We start from the raw sequence: 13,105 nt of genomic DNA, 5'->3' as shown, positions 1-13,105 counted from the left end.
AACATCCATGTAAACTAGGATAGTAAAGAAGATAGCAACATCCCTGCTGCATAAAACCAGCATCCCTGGTCGTCTAGAAGAAAGTAAAATTATTCATAGTGGTTTATAGCACTGAATTCAAAATATTCCTAAGCCATGTACCATCTACTCAAATAAATGACATTATACTAACAGGTCTATGGAGCAGGCAAAGAAAATTCTGCACTAAATCTGTCGCCTATAAACTTGACCAAAAGCTGATAACACACCTAAGTATTTTCCTTTAGTATTTGTAAGGCTCCTTATATAGTACAAGTGAAATTGTAGTGTTCAGTATAATAATACATCAGGAGAAATTACCTACACTATGTATACTTCAGATGGATGTCTCTGACAGATGCAGTTGTATACAGTAGGCATACAGTGGGATCCATCATCCAAAGGCTCCCATGGTACTTCACCATTATATTTATATCACTAGATGACTCTGTAAAACAATAAACTGTGATATTTAATACTGTGGAATAAGGTATACTAATTTATAGAAATTATAACTGAGACCTGATTATTTCTGGAATAATTGTAAACCAACAGAACAAATGTTAAAATGATTGTTATAAATAACTAGTGAATTTATCACATTATATTCACATTGTAGGAAGTCTTTAGATTGATAGCACTTGATCAATATTTGTACGTGATATATGTGGTACAGCTCTGCACTGTACACAACTGCTAAAGCATCTTATCATTTGGCCAACAGGAGCTCAAAGTGTAACTGGTATATTCATTTTTACAATGAGTGCGCAATTATTAAGCCATGTGTATTTTTGGTGATTAATATTATTGTTATTGAACAACTATAGTGCTGTCAGTCAATCCAAATGGTTAGTAAACTTGAAACCTAAAGATTTAAGAAAGTAAAAGTGAGGTTTTATGTGTGCATAATTATTGGGCAACTATTAATGTAGATGCCAAACATGTGTATCTTAATGTGGTTTAGGCACATTGTGGGGAAAGGGAAGGGGGCATTTGGATTTGGGACCACAGATTTTGCTGGATTTCTTTTTGGGGGGAACCATAATGCTTTTCCAGAGCGGTTGTGCTACCAGTGACATGGACACCCTCTCTATTTCCATTGACAGATGACAGACCTGAGTGGGGAGGTTTTTTTGGATTGCGTTGAAGCTTTTATTGGGAACATTTTACATAACATTTGGGATCACCTTTATCTTGCGCTCTACGCTGAGCACTTACATCGGAGTTTCCATCTAAATCTCGAATGACTTAATTCACATGAAACTCCTGAAGGATCTATTCACTGTAATGAGGCAACAGAGTTACTCTGGACTCTGTCTCAGCTCTGTTCAGTGGTGTGTTTTTTTTCACATGGTGCACAAGAATAGATACAAAAATGAGGACAAATATTAAAAACTTTATAAAGAATATAAAAACAGCATATGTTTCGAACCTTGGACAGTGTTCAAAATGCTTTTTTTCTTATGTTGTTATATATGCAGAGAATCTATCGACTTTTATCTCAGATGAAAATATCTGTAAAAGCAAAGAGTGGTATACATCGGCCATAGGTTGCCATTGTAAGAAATGGATACTGTACAATGCAGTATGATTTTTCACTCTGTCTCTTTGTAAAGTGTAGCAGCAGACTATGAATTTCTCTTCGGTTAAAAATATAGCTATAAAGACATTTGCTGGCCAGTGTAAGTCAAAGGAACATATTACTGGGGAGTATGGAAGCATATGGAAGTCTGTCAATATTGCTGTATAGAATTGCCTGCCTATATACTTTAGCTGGTTGTATGGCAACTCACATTTAAAGAAGTTGTCTACTACTTTTACATTGATGCCCCATTCGTAGGACAGGATATCAATGTCTGATCAGCTGGGGTCCCGCTCCAGGCACCCCCACCGATCATCTGCTATAGGTGCCGCCGGTCGCCGGCTGGGAGTGCTTACTTGTGGAGCCGGCCGTCCAGCTGTAGTGGCCACCGCGGGGTACTGCACATCCACCTTCTATTCAATTCAATGGGAAGCGGATGTGCAGTACCCCGCGGCGGTCACTACAGCTAGAAGGCCAACTCCGCAATTAAGTTTTTTCAGCCTGAGGCTGCTGCCGTGACCGATAGCAGCTGATCGGCGGGGGTGTCGGGTGCATGACCTGGCCTATCAAACATTGATGACCTGTCCTACGGATGGGGCATCAATGTAAAAGTAGTGGACAACTTCTTTAATTCTGTGTGAAATATTTGAATCTGCCTCATCCACACAGTGAGTGATGAAAATAGCGATCATTAAATGTAGTGTAATAATAGAGGTAACTTTAGGGTGACAATGTGCAAAGCAGAACACTAGCAGCCCAGACAGTGAAGTTCATCTTGGGGAAAGAATTCTTAAATCACGTAAGTTGCAAAGCCGAATAAATTTCATACTCAGTACAATGAACACTTAATGTTAAAACCATGCAACAAAGATAATAGTATTTTCCCGGGTTTGCTAGATGAAAGAAATTTTACTTTTACAATAAGCCATGTGTTCAGCACTAAAGTAATCTGCAAAAAAATAATGAAATATAGTTTTCTTTTGATGACTTCCGAGACTGCACTTGTTATAAATTCCAGATGAATTGAAAGGAAATTTGCTCATACAAAGGGTACACAGATGGCAAACATATCACTTTGTACTATGGGTAGACCACCATCAATTTTTGAAAATATGCTCCATGCAGCACACTTCAAATAAAATGCTGCCTATTGTAAGCTTATCTTCACGTCAAATGGTATAGATTTCTTTATTTAGAGAGAACTTCATAAAAACTAGTCACGTATAGTGCATATAAGTAACACCTACATGTCAAGCTACAGGATATTCTGTAAAACACAAAACTGAACCATACTAAAAGAATGCATGTGTTGCCAGTACAGAACAGAAATATGGGGATGAAGGTGGTTCTCTCTCAGATACATTGCAGAGGCAGACACAAGACACATAAAAGAGCTTCGTGGAGAGACCGGTCATAAGCAGGAAAAAATGGATTATAGTGCACCATTTACAACTAAACAGTAGCTGTATTGGAGTCTAGAGACAAAGCAGTGGAACCTATAGGTCTGTCACATTGATCTTACGACAGTCCTTAAAGGAAAAAAGCCCCACTATATTAAAAGTTGCACTTTTGCTATAATGTTAGCTCTATTTAAACAGGTGAAACTGAAATATTCTCCCTTTTTTAAAACCCATGTAAAGTATTGGTTAGGAGCACTAACCACAAACTGAGCTCTGTAGGGCACACTTCTAATTTTCCAAGATTAGCCTTCTGATTGTGTGACACCCCAGGGGTCTGGTTGCCACAGTAATAGAGATATTATGTCTGAGAGCAAGTGGGAGGTTTCTCTGGTCAGGAGCCCTAAGCATGCAACACGGCCCACCCAGACCTGGGAGGGGAGGAATCTGCCCTTATAAACTGGGTCTGGGGCGGGATTAGTGAGTGAAGCTGCAGACAGAGACAGAGCCTGCAGAACAAGCAGAGCAGTCAGAGCCTGGAGAGGGAAAGTGAGATCAGGAGCTCTGTAGGAGCAGAGGCAGAAGGCCAGGGGCTGTGAGCAGAGATATAGCTCGCCCTGGCTGAAGTTACTAAAACCGGACACAGGAGTCCGAGGCTGTGGGGACTGATATATACCCAGCAGCAGAAACCAGCCGGCAGGGGATTCCAGGTCCTCTGGCCATAGAAGCCCGGAGGCTCAGTCACAAAGAAGGGACCAGCGCCGCCATCCAGGAGCGGAGGCTAACAGAAGGCCCCAAGTCACCAGCCATACGGGTGAGCACCAAACGGTATACTCAGGGACGTGGGCTACTTGTAACCGCTGACAGCAAGGTAGCCAGGAAGAGTGCAGATAAACGGGGAGGCCTACAACTCCACCTGGCCAGGGGAACTCCTGCTTGCTCGCAGACTGACCAGGCCCCTTATACTAGCCAGTACTCCCGGGAGGGTCTGCCTTGTACCATCAGTAAAGACCCTGAACTGCACCTCACGTCTCTGTGATTCCTTGCCGCACCAGCACCATTAGCACTGGGACCCTCACACCATCACTCCCATCATCTCTCACATTAGCTGCCCTGAGGCAATACTTCTCCCGTGGGGAGTTATCCCAAACTCGGCTGCGCAAACAACATCAGCATCAGCGGTCGGCAGCGCAGCGGCGGTCCCCACTGACCGCAATCCACGGGTGGCGTAGTCGGACATTTGCTATACATTAAGACTGCCACTGGTTTGACCACCCTGGGCACGGACCGGGTCACCGCCACACGGAGACTACAACCCCCAGCATTCTACAACAGGCCCGGGTTCCCCTGCACAACACAGGCCCAGGGGGCGCGTCAACTTTGGCGTAGTCGGCAGGATTTCGTGCCCGCAACCACCGGGTACTGCGTGCCTGAAAAAGAGACTTTTATACTTACCTGTGGTGAAGTTTCCCGCTGTCCGGAGTCGTTTTTCGCCATCCAGAGCCGATTCCCGCCATCAGACGCCATCTTGGACCATTTCTCGCCGTCTTCTGCCTTCATCCCGCAATCCGCAGCTTCTTCCCGCCTTCGGACGCCATTTTCGGGACGCCGCACAGGAAGAAGAGGGGCGTGGACGCCGAAAGCGCGCGAGATCCGAAGCTCTGCCCCACGCTCCGACCCACGCTCTGACGCTGCGCAAGGTCCTGGAAGGGAGGAAGAGCGACGCTGACGTCATCGGAGCGCGACGCCAGGTCCTCAACCCCGACGATCGACTGTGGAGCCGCGGCCTATGGAAGAAGAGCATCGCAAGGTAGGCCACGGCCCACTAGGGGGGAGGAGGATGCCGGATACCGAGGGGAGCTCCACTGCCACAGCCACCGCCAGCGCAACCGCTGCAGCAGTCATGCCATTCACCATGCCCTATATCCCGGTGGCAACCTGGCTACCCCAGTACTCAGGGGAGTCACATACTCTAAATGACTTTAGAGAAAGACTCTTCCAGGTGTACCCCCTCACAGAAGAGCAAAAAGTGAGCATCCTGGTGGCCCAATTAATCGGGGCAGCCCAAAGGGAGGTAAAGTCCTGGCCACCTGGGAGGAAGAGGACTGTCAGAGAAATATTAGCCTGGCTGAAAGACACATTTGATACCCGCACCTCAGCCGAAATAAAGCTCAGATTTTACGGGTGTAAACAGTGGGCACATGAGAGTATAAGAGACTATGCTCTAAACCTACAATAGGCCCTGAGAGCCATTAAGCAGGCAGACCCTGACAGCGTGGGAAATGAAGATAAGCTGTTGACTGAACAATTTATTGAGGGTCTACTGTGCAATGCCCACCGAACCCAGTTGCGGGCAATGGCCTTACAGGACCCTGACCTGGACTTTGCACAGTTAAAGGACAGAGCCATCCGGGTGCTCCGAGAACCGGCACCAGGTGGCGCTGTGACCCACAGGCGCCCTGCTATCACTTACCACCAGGAGACGGCGCCCTTGTCTGCAGGGCCTGTGGGAGCTGATGCGCAGGCTTTAAACAGTGACCCGGCTACAGACCTGCACCATCAGGTCCAAGAGCTGACTAAGAGCGTTGCCGCACTAATCAGAACTGTGCAGTCTTTACAGGTCTCTTCTCCAGGAAAGATCCAGCTGGCATCCGGACCGGAGGACGTCCCGTGGCGCCGACTGAGGAGGACCCCACCGGCCAAAGGAAGACCCAGCGACAGATACAATGAGGACGGACGACCCATCTGCCGCCGCTGCAATCAACCCGGACATGTGGCAAGGTACTGTCATTTAAACGGGCACAACCTGGGGTAGAGGGCCAACCCCCAGGCGTAAGACCATCAGGCCCATCAAACTGGCGTGATAAATACGTAGGGGGACGTCCAATCTTGCCTGTGGTACTGGATGGCATTCCTATGAGTGCCCTACTAGACACTGGGTCACAGGTGACCACCATCCCGTACGTGCTCTTTAAACAGTACTGGAATGACTCGGACATAACCCGCTACCCAGATGACGACCTGAGTATCATCGCCAGCAATGGTCAGCCCGTGCCGCAGGTGGGATTCAAAGAGGTGACCATTAAGATCGGTAAAGTCGAACTGGCGGCACAAGGACTGATTATAGTGGACATAGACCGTCATGAGAGTCACCCTAGAATAACCTTGGGAACTAATGTGATTGAAAATTGTCTTGCAGAGGTGATTCTCATTTTACAGCAGGTTGCCAAGAACGCCAGTTCCAGCCAGCAGCGTGTGCTCCAAAAAGAGATCCGGGCACTGATGAAGCGGCAACAGGTGGAACTATCTGGTGGTGAGATAGGTAGCGTGAGAATGTGTGACCCGTTCCCTATTGCCATGCCCCCAAAAAGTGAGATGATGATTTGGTGCCGGGCAGCTATTGGTCTAAGAGGTAGAGACTACCAAGCAATGGTAGAACCCGTCTACTCAGACAGTAGGCCCACCATTTTGACAGCACGGGGGGTGGTCGATGTACGCCATGGGAGGGTGCCCGTTCGCATCATAAATATCGGGGAGAGAGAAGTACACCTGCCCCGGTATGCCACGCTAGCCAAATTGTTCACCATCAACCAGAACTCTGTACAGGCCGTGGAACCCTTGCCTCCATCTCAACCAGAGGAAGGTAACGGCTCTAAGAAACCAATGGAGGACTGGTGTCAGCAACTGCATTTGGGTACTGACTCCACTCCCTCACACCAGAAACAGGGAGTCTATCGGGTGGTTCGAGAGTACGAGAGAGTGTTTAGTAAACACCCGCTAGACTTCGGGCGAGTAAAGGGGGTAGAACACCACATCCCCACGGGAGACCATCCTCCCATAAAGGAGAGATACCGAACCGTACCCCCGGCACACTACCAACACGCCAAGGGGATGCTTAGAGACATGAAGGAGGCTGGGGTAATCAGGGACAGCTGTAGCCCCTGGGCAGCTCCACTAGTCTTAGTGAAAAGGAAAGACAGCACCATGAGAATGTGTGTAGACTACAGGAAGGTCAACCGTATCACACATAAAGATGCGTACCCGTTACCAAGGATAGAAGAGTCCTTAGCTGCATTAAAATCTGCTAACTTCTTCTCTACTTTGGATCTCACTAGCGGGTACTGGCAGGTTCCTGTAGCAGAGGCGGACCGGGAGAAGACCGCATTCATCACCCCGATGGGTCTCAGCGAATTTAACTGTATGCCGTTCGGGCTCTGCAACGCACCAGGAAACTTCCAACGGTTGATGGAATGCTGTCTGGGACACCGGAACTTCGAGACGGTCCTGTTATACCTGGACGATGTCATCGTCTATTCCAAGACCTACGAGGACCACCTGAAACACCTGGCAGAAGTGTTCGAAGCTCTGGCAAACTACGGCCTAAAGGTGAAACCCTCCAAGTGTCACCTCCTGAAACCAAAGGTGCAATACCTGGGACACGTTGTAACGGGTCTGGGAGGCGGAACCTCTGAGCTACTATACAAGGGGGCGGTCCTTGTAAGGGAGCGGGTGGCGACCAGGCAGGCAGTCACAGCAGGTGACCGGGACAGTCTCTAGAAGAATGGGCAGGAGGTCACGGCAAGTGACCGGGGCAGTCTCTGGATGAACGGGCAGATGGTCACGGCAAGTGACCGGGGCAGTCTCTGGGTGAACGGGCAGATGGTCACGGCAAGTGACCGGGGCAGTCTCTGGGTGAACGGGCAGATGGTCACGGCAAGTGACCGGGGCAGTCTCTGGGTGAACGGGCAGATGGTCACGGCAAGTGACCGGGGCAGTCTCTGGGTAAAGGGTTGGTACGACCTGTGGCGGCTGATGGTAGACGTGAGCTCCCAGGTGAGCAGGCGAGAGTCTCTGGACAGGCGGTTGGTCACAGCACGTGACGGCAGAGCCTCCAGGTAGGCTAGCAGACAGGCAGCAGATGAGCGCTCCCAGGTGAGCGGGCAGGAGTCACTGGACAGGCAGGTGGTCACAGCACGTGACGGCAGAGCCTCCAGGTAGGCTAGCAGGCAGGTAGCAGATGTGCGCTCCCAGGTGAGCGGGCAAGCTGGTCCATAGACAGACTGACAAGAGTTGGAAGGCAGACCGTCGGACCTCAGGCAAGCAGGCAGGTAGTTGATGTGCGCTCCCAGGTGAGCGGGCAAGCTGGTCCTTAGACAGACTGACAGGAGTAGTAAGGCAGACCGTCGGACCTCAGGCTAGCAGGCAGGTAGCAGGATATCAGGCAGGAATTAGACAGCAGACTGGCAGGAATCTGGCAGGTATCTGGCAGGTAACTGGCAACGGGACCTGAGGGCTGAAGCAGAGTAGTGAACAGTGCTACAACATTGCTCGGGCACCTCCATTTTGGAGGAGGTGCCTTTTATATGGGAGGTCCTCCGGCAATTGGCCGGGGACTCCTTAGGACAGCGCGCGCGGTCCCTTTAAGAGAGGGGGAGCGCGCGCGCCCTAAGCACACTGCCGGGGAAGGAGCGCGTGCCGGAAGCAGCGGGGAGAGCAGCGCTGGAGGACGCCGTGCCAGGAGCGGGGAGGTGAGAGGGACGGCGTCTCTGCCTAGAACGGGGCAGAGACGCAGATGCTACAGTACCCCCCCCTTTAGGCCCCCTCTTTTTTTGGCCAGAAAGAAATTTCTCAAGGAGAAGCGGGGCGTTGATGTTCTCCCTGGGTTCCCAAGTTCTCTCCTCAGGACCAAACCCCTTCCAATCTACCAGAAAAAAGGTTTTTCCTCTTACCCTCTTGGAGGCCAGAATACTCTCTACCTCAAAGATGTCATCAGCGGAAACCGGAGCAGGAGGGGCACCTGGATTTTTGGAAAAAAAGTTAAAGACAACGGGTTTGAGGAGAGATACGTGGAAGGAGTTGGGGATCCGTAGGGTGGCCGGGAGTTTTAATTTGTAGGCCACAGGGTTAATTTGCCTGAGGACTTCGAAGGGGCCGATGAATCGAGGGCCCAACTTGTAGGAGGGTACTTTGAGCCGCACATGTTTGGATGAGAGCCAAACCTTGTCTCCCGGACAGAATTGGGGCAGATCCAGACGTCTCTTATCAGCATATCTCTTCATCCGCTCAGAGAAGAGAAGAAGAGCGGACCTGGTGCTCTCCCAAATAGAATTCGCTGACAAGAGACTCCGCAGCAGGGTTGTCCACAGAAACAGAGACAGGAAGTGGAATCCGGGGATGTTGGCCACCGACTATAAAGAACGGGGATTTGGAAGAGGACTCGCTCTCATGGTTGTTATAAGAGAACTCGGCCCATGGTAGGAGATCCACCCAGTCCGAGTGGTGAGCATCAACGAAGTGCCGGAGGTAGCTGGACAAGATCTGATTGATCCGCTCCACTTGACCATTGGACTGAGGGTGGTAAGCGGAGGAGAAATCCAGGGTAATGTCCAGCAGCTTACATGTGGCTCTCCAGAAGCGAGAGGTGAACTGAACCCCACGATCCGACACGATGTGGAGGGGCAGACCATGGAGACGGAAGATGTGGCGGATAAAGTCTTTAGCCAGCTCGGGTGCAGACGGAAGACCAGGCAGGGGAATGAAGTGGGCCATCTTAGAAAAACGGTCAGCGACGACCCAAATGACAGTGCAACCGGCAGAAACTGGAAGGTCGGTGATAAAGTCCATAGCGATGTGTTGCCAAGGAGCAGCAGGTACGGGAAGGGGCAGGAGATGGCCGGCAGGTAGATGTCGGGGAACTTTGTTACGGGCACAGGATGAACAGGCCGCGACGAAGTCTACCACGTCCTTACACAGGGTAGGCCACCAGTAATGCCGGGTAATAAGTTGGAAGGTCTTCTTTTGGCCAGCATGGCCAGCTAGTTTAGAAGAATGTCCCCAGCGAAGAACCCTCTCCCGATCTGGCACAGCTACGAACGTCTTACCGGGTGGAAGACGAGTCAGATCCAAGGGGGCCACATTCATCACCTTGGAGGAGTCGATGATGTGCGTAGGTTCCTCCTCTTGATCGGAGGACAGGAAGGACCGGGACAAGGCATCAGCTTTGACGTTCTTGTCCGCCGGACGGAAATGAAGAATGAAGTCGAAGCGGGCAAAAAACAACGACCACCGGGCCTGGCGAGGATTGAGTCTCTGGGCATTTTGGAGATATGCCAGGTTTTTGTGATCCGTGTAGATAATTACCGGGTAGAGAGCCCCTTCAAGCAGATAGCGCCACTCTCCCAGTGCCAATTTGATGGCTAGCAATTCCCGGTCTCCAATGGAGTAGTTGCGCTCCGACGAGGAGAAGATTTTGGAGAAGAAGCCGCACGTTACCATTCTCCCAGTAGAAGACTTCTGGGTGAGCACCGCTCCGGCTCCGGAAGAGGAGGCATCAACCTCCAGGTAGAATTGTTTATTACAGTCTGGATGGTGCAGGACGGGAGCAGAGGCAAAGGCTTTCTTTAGGGAAAGGAAGGCCTCCTCGGCTTCAGGCGACCATGTTCTGGGGTTAGCCCCCTTATGGGTAAGTGCAGATATGGGAGCAGTCCGAGACGAGAAGTGTGGGATGAAAAGATGATAATAATTAGCGAAGCCCAGGAATCGCTGTATCGCCTTCAAACCTTCAGGACGAGGCCATTTTAGAACGGAAGAGAGCTTCTCGGGATCCATTTGCAGACCTGTTTGGGAGATGACATAGCCCAGGAACGGAAGGGAGGTCTGATCGAAGAGGCACTTCTCGTATTTGGCGTAAAGGTGGTTCTGCCGAAGCCTAAGCAGGACCTGACGAACATCCCTCCGGTGTGTGGGGAGATCCGGAGAGAAGACCAAGATATCGTCCAGGTATACCACTACGCAGGAGTACAGGAGGTCACGGAAGATGTCGTTGACTAGTTCCTGAAAGACCGCGGGAGCATTACAGAGACCGAAGGGCATCACAAGGTACTCGTAGTGACCGTCCCGGGTATTGAATGCCGTCTTCCACTCGTCTCCTTGACGGATACGGACCAGATTATACGCTCCTCGTAGATCCAGCTTGGAGAAGATCCTGGCGCCCTTGAGACGGTCAAACAATTCGGAGATGAGTGGCAGGGGATATTTGTTTTTTACCGTGATGAGATTGAGTCCTCTGTAGTCAATACAGGGACGTAGCGAGCCGTCTTTCTTTTTGACAAAGAAGAATCCGGCTCCAGCCGGGGAGGTAGATTTTCGGATAAATCCCCTAGTCAGATTCTCTTCAATGTACTCAGACATGGCTCGGGTCTCGGCTGCAGACAACGGGTAGATACGCCCACGGGGAGGAGTGGTGCCAGGTACCAGGTCGATAGGGCAATCGTATGGCCTATGGGGTGGCAACGTCTCAGCTTCCTTCTTACCGAAGACGTCCGCATAGGGCCAGTAGGGAGCCGGGAGACCAGGTAAGTTAGCTGGAGTAGGCTGAGGGCGAAGTGGACGGACCGGGACCAGGCAGGTCCTATGGCAGTCAGGACCCCATCGGAGTACTTCACCGGACCGCCAGTTCAATACGGGTTCATGTGTCTGGAGCCAAGGTAGACCGAGCAACAGGGAGTGAGAAAGTCCGGACAGCACATGGAATGAGATCTCCTCAGAGTGCAGCATTCCCACCTGCAGGGTTATGGGTTCGGTGACGAGCAGGATGGTCTCCGAGAGAAGTCTTCCATCCACGGAGGCGACTGACAATGGTTCAGCCAGGGACTTGGTGGGAATATGGTATCTCTCTACCAGAGACTGGGAGATGAGGTTTCCAGCAGCTCCAGAATCCAGATGGGCGAGTTCAAAGAGACGGTTTTCTCCCCAAGCAATAGAGACCGGTAAGGTCAGAGACGGAGAGGGCTTACTTTTGTCTAGGACGACCTCTCCGAGTGGTCCTAGACACTGGCGTTTCCCGGCTTTTCCGGGCAGGAACGGATGAAGTGCTTCATACTACCACAATAGAAACAGCTTCCCTCGGCTCGGCGAGATTCTTGGCGAGAACCGACCATCTTGGTCTGGTCGACCTGCATAGGCTCAGGAGAGTGTAGCTGAGGAAAGACGGAGGGAGTGACGGGTTTCTGAAAAGTAGGAGCTAGACGTGGAAACCTCCTCTCACGGGTGACCTCTTTGGCACGCTCCTGGAACCGCAGGTCAATCCGGGTGGCAAGAGTTATTAGGTCATCGAGAGTGGTAGGAATATCCCGACCGGCAAGTTCATCTTTTATATGGCCGGACAGACCCTCCCAGAAGACGGAAACCAGAGCGTCATTATCCCAGGCCAGCTCCGAGGCAAGGGTACGGAACCGTATGGCATATTGGCCCACGGTGAGACTTCCCTGACGGAGGCGTAGCAGAGATGATGCGGATGAGGTCTTCCGTCCGGGTTCGTCGAAGACTTTCCGGAAAGCTGTGAGAAAGGCAGGCAAGTCGGACACCAGGGGGTCTCCTCTCTCCCATAGAGGATTTAGCCAGGCCAGGGCCTCTCCGGTGAGATGGGACATGATGAAGGCAATTTTGGCCCTGTCGGAGTTAAACTGGTGAGCCAGGAGTTCAAAGTGCAGGGTGCACTGATTTATGAAGCCCCGAGCCTGGGCGGAGTCGCCTCCGAAACGAGGAGGTGCAGAAAGCCGGGGTCCGGGGTAGGATACCATGTTATTAGTGGGCAGTGGAGCTGCCGGATTGCGAGTCATGGCACTGGCAGTGGTTGCAGGCAGAGCAGTCAGAGTGTCCAGGCGAGAATTGACATTCCGCAGGAGACCCAGGATGGACTCCTGTTGGGACCTCTGACGGGACAGTTCATGACACAAGTCCGAGAGCGAGGGAGCTTGGGGGCCACCGGGTTCCATGGCCCGAGCAAACTGTAACGGGTCTGGGAGGCGGAACCTCTGAGCTACTATACAAGGGGGCGGTCCTTGTAAGGGAGCGGGTGGCGACCAGGCAGGCAGTCACAGCAGGTGACCGGGACAGTCTCTAGAAGAACGGGCAGGAGGTCACGGCAAGTGACCGGGGCAGTCTCTGGATGAACGGGCAGATGGTCACGGCAAGTGACCGGGGCAGTCTCTGGGTGAACGGGCAGATGGTCACGGCAAGTGACCGGGGCAGTCTCTGGGTGAACGGGCAGATGGTCACGGCAAGTGACCGGGGCAGTCTCTGGGTGAACGGGCAGATGGTCACGGCA

This window comes from Phyllobates terribilis, unplaced genomic scaffold (genome assembly GCF_046119375.1).
Source record: "Phyllobates terribilis strain yellow unplaced genomic scaffold, ASM4611937v1 Scaffold_2__4_contigs__length_985480577, whole genome shotgun sequence".
In the NCBI taxonomy this organism is placed as follows: Eukaryota; Metazoa; Chordata; class Amphibia; order Anura; family Dendrobatidae; genus Phyllobates; species Phyllobates terribilis.
Note: the sequence above shows the minus strand (reverse complement) of the source record.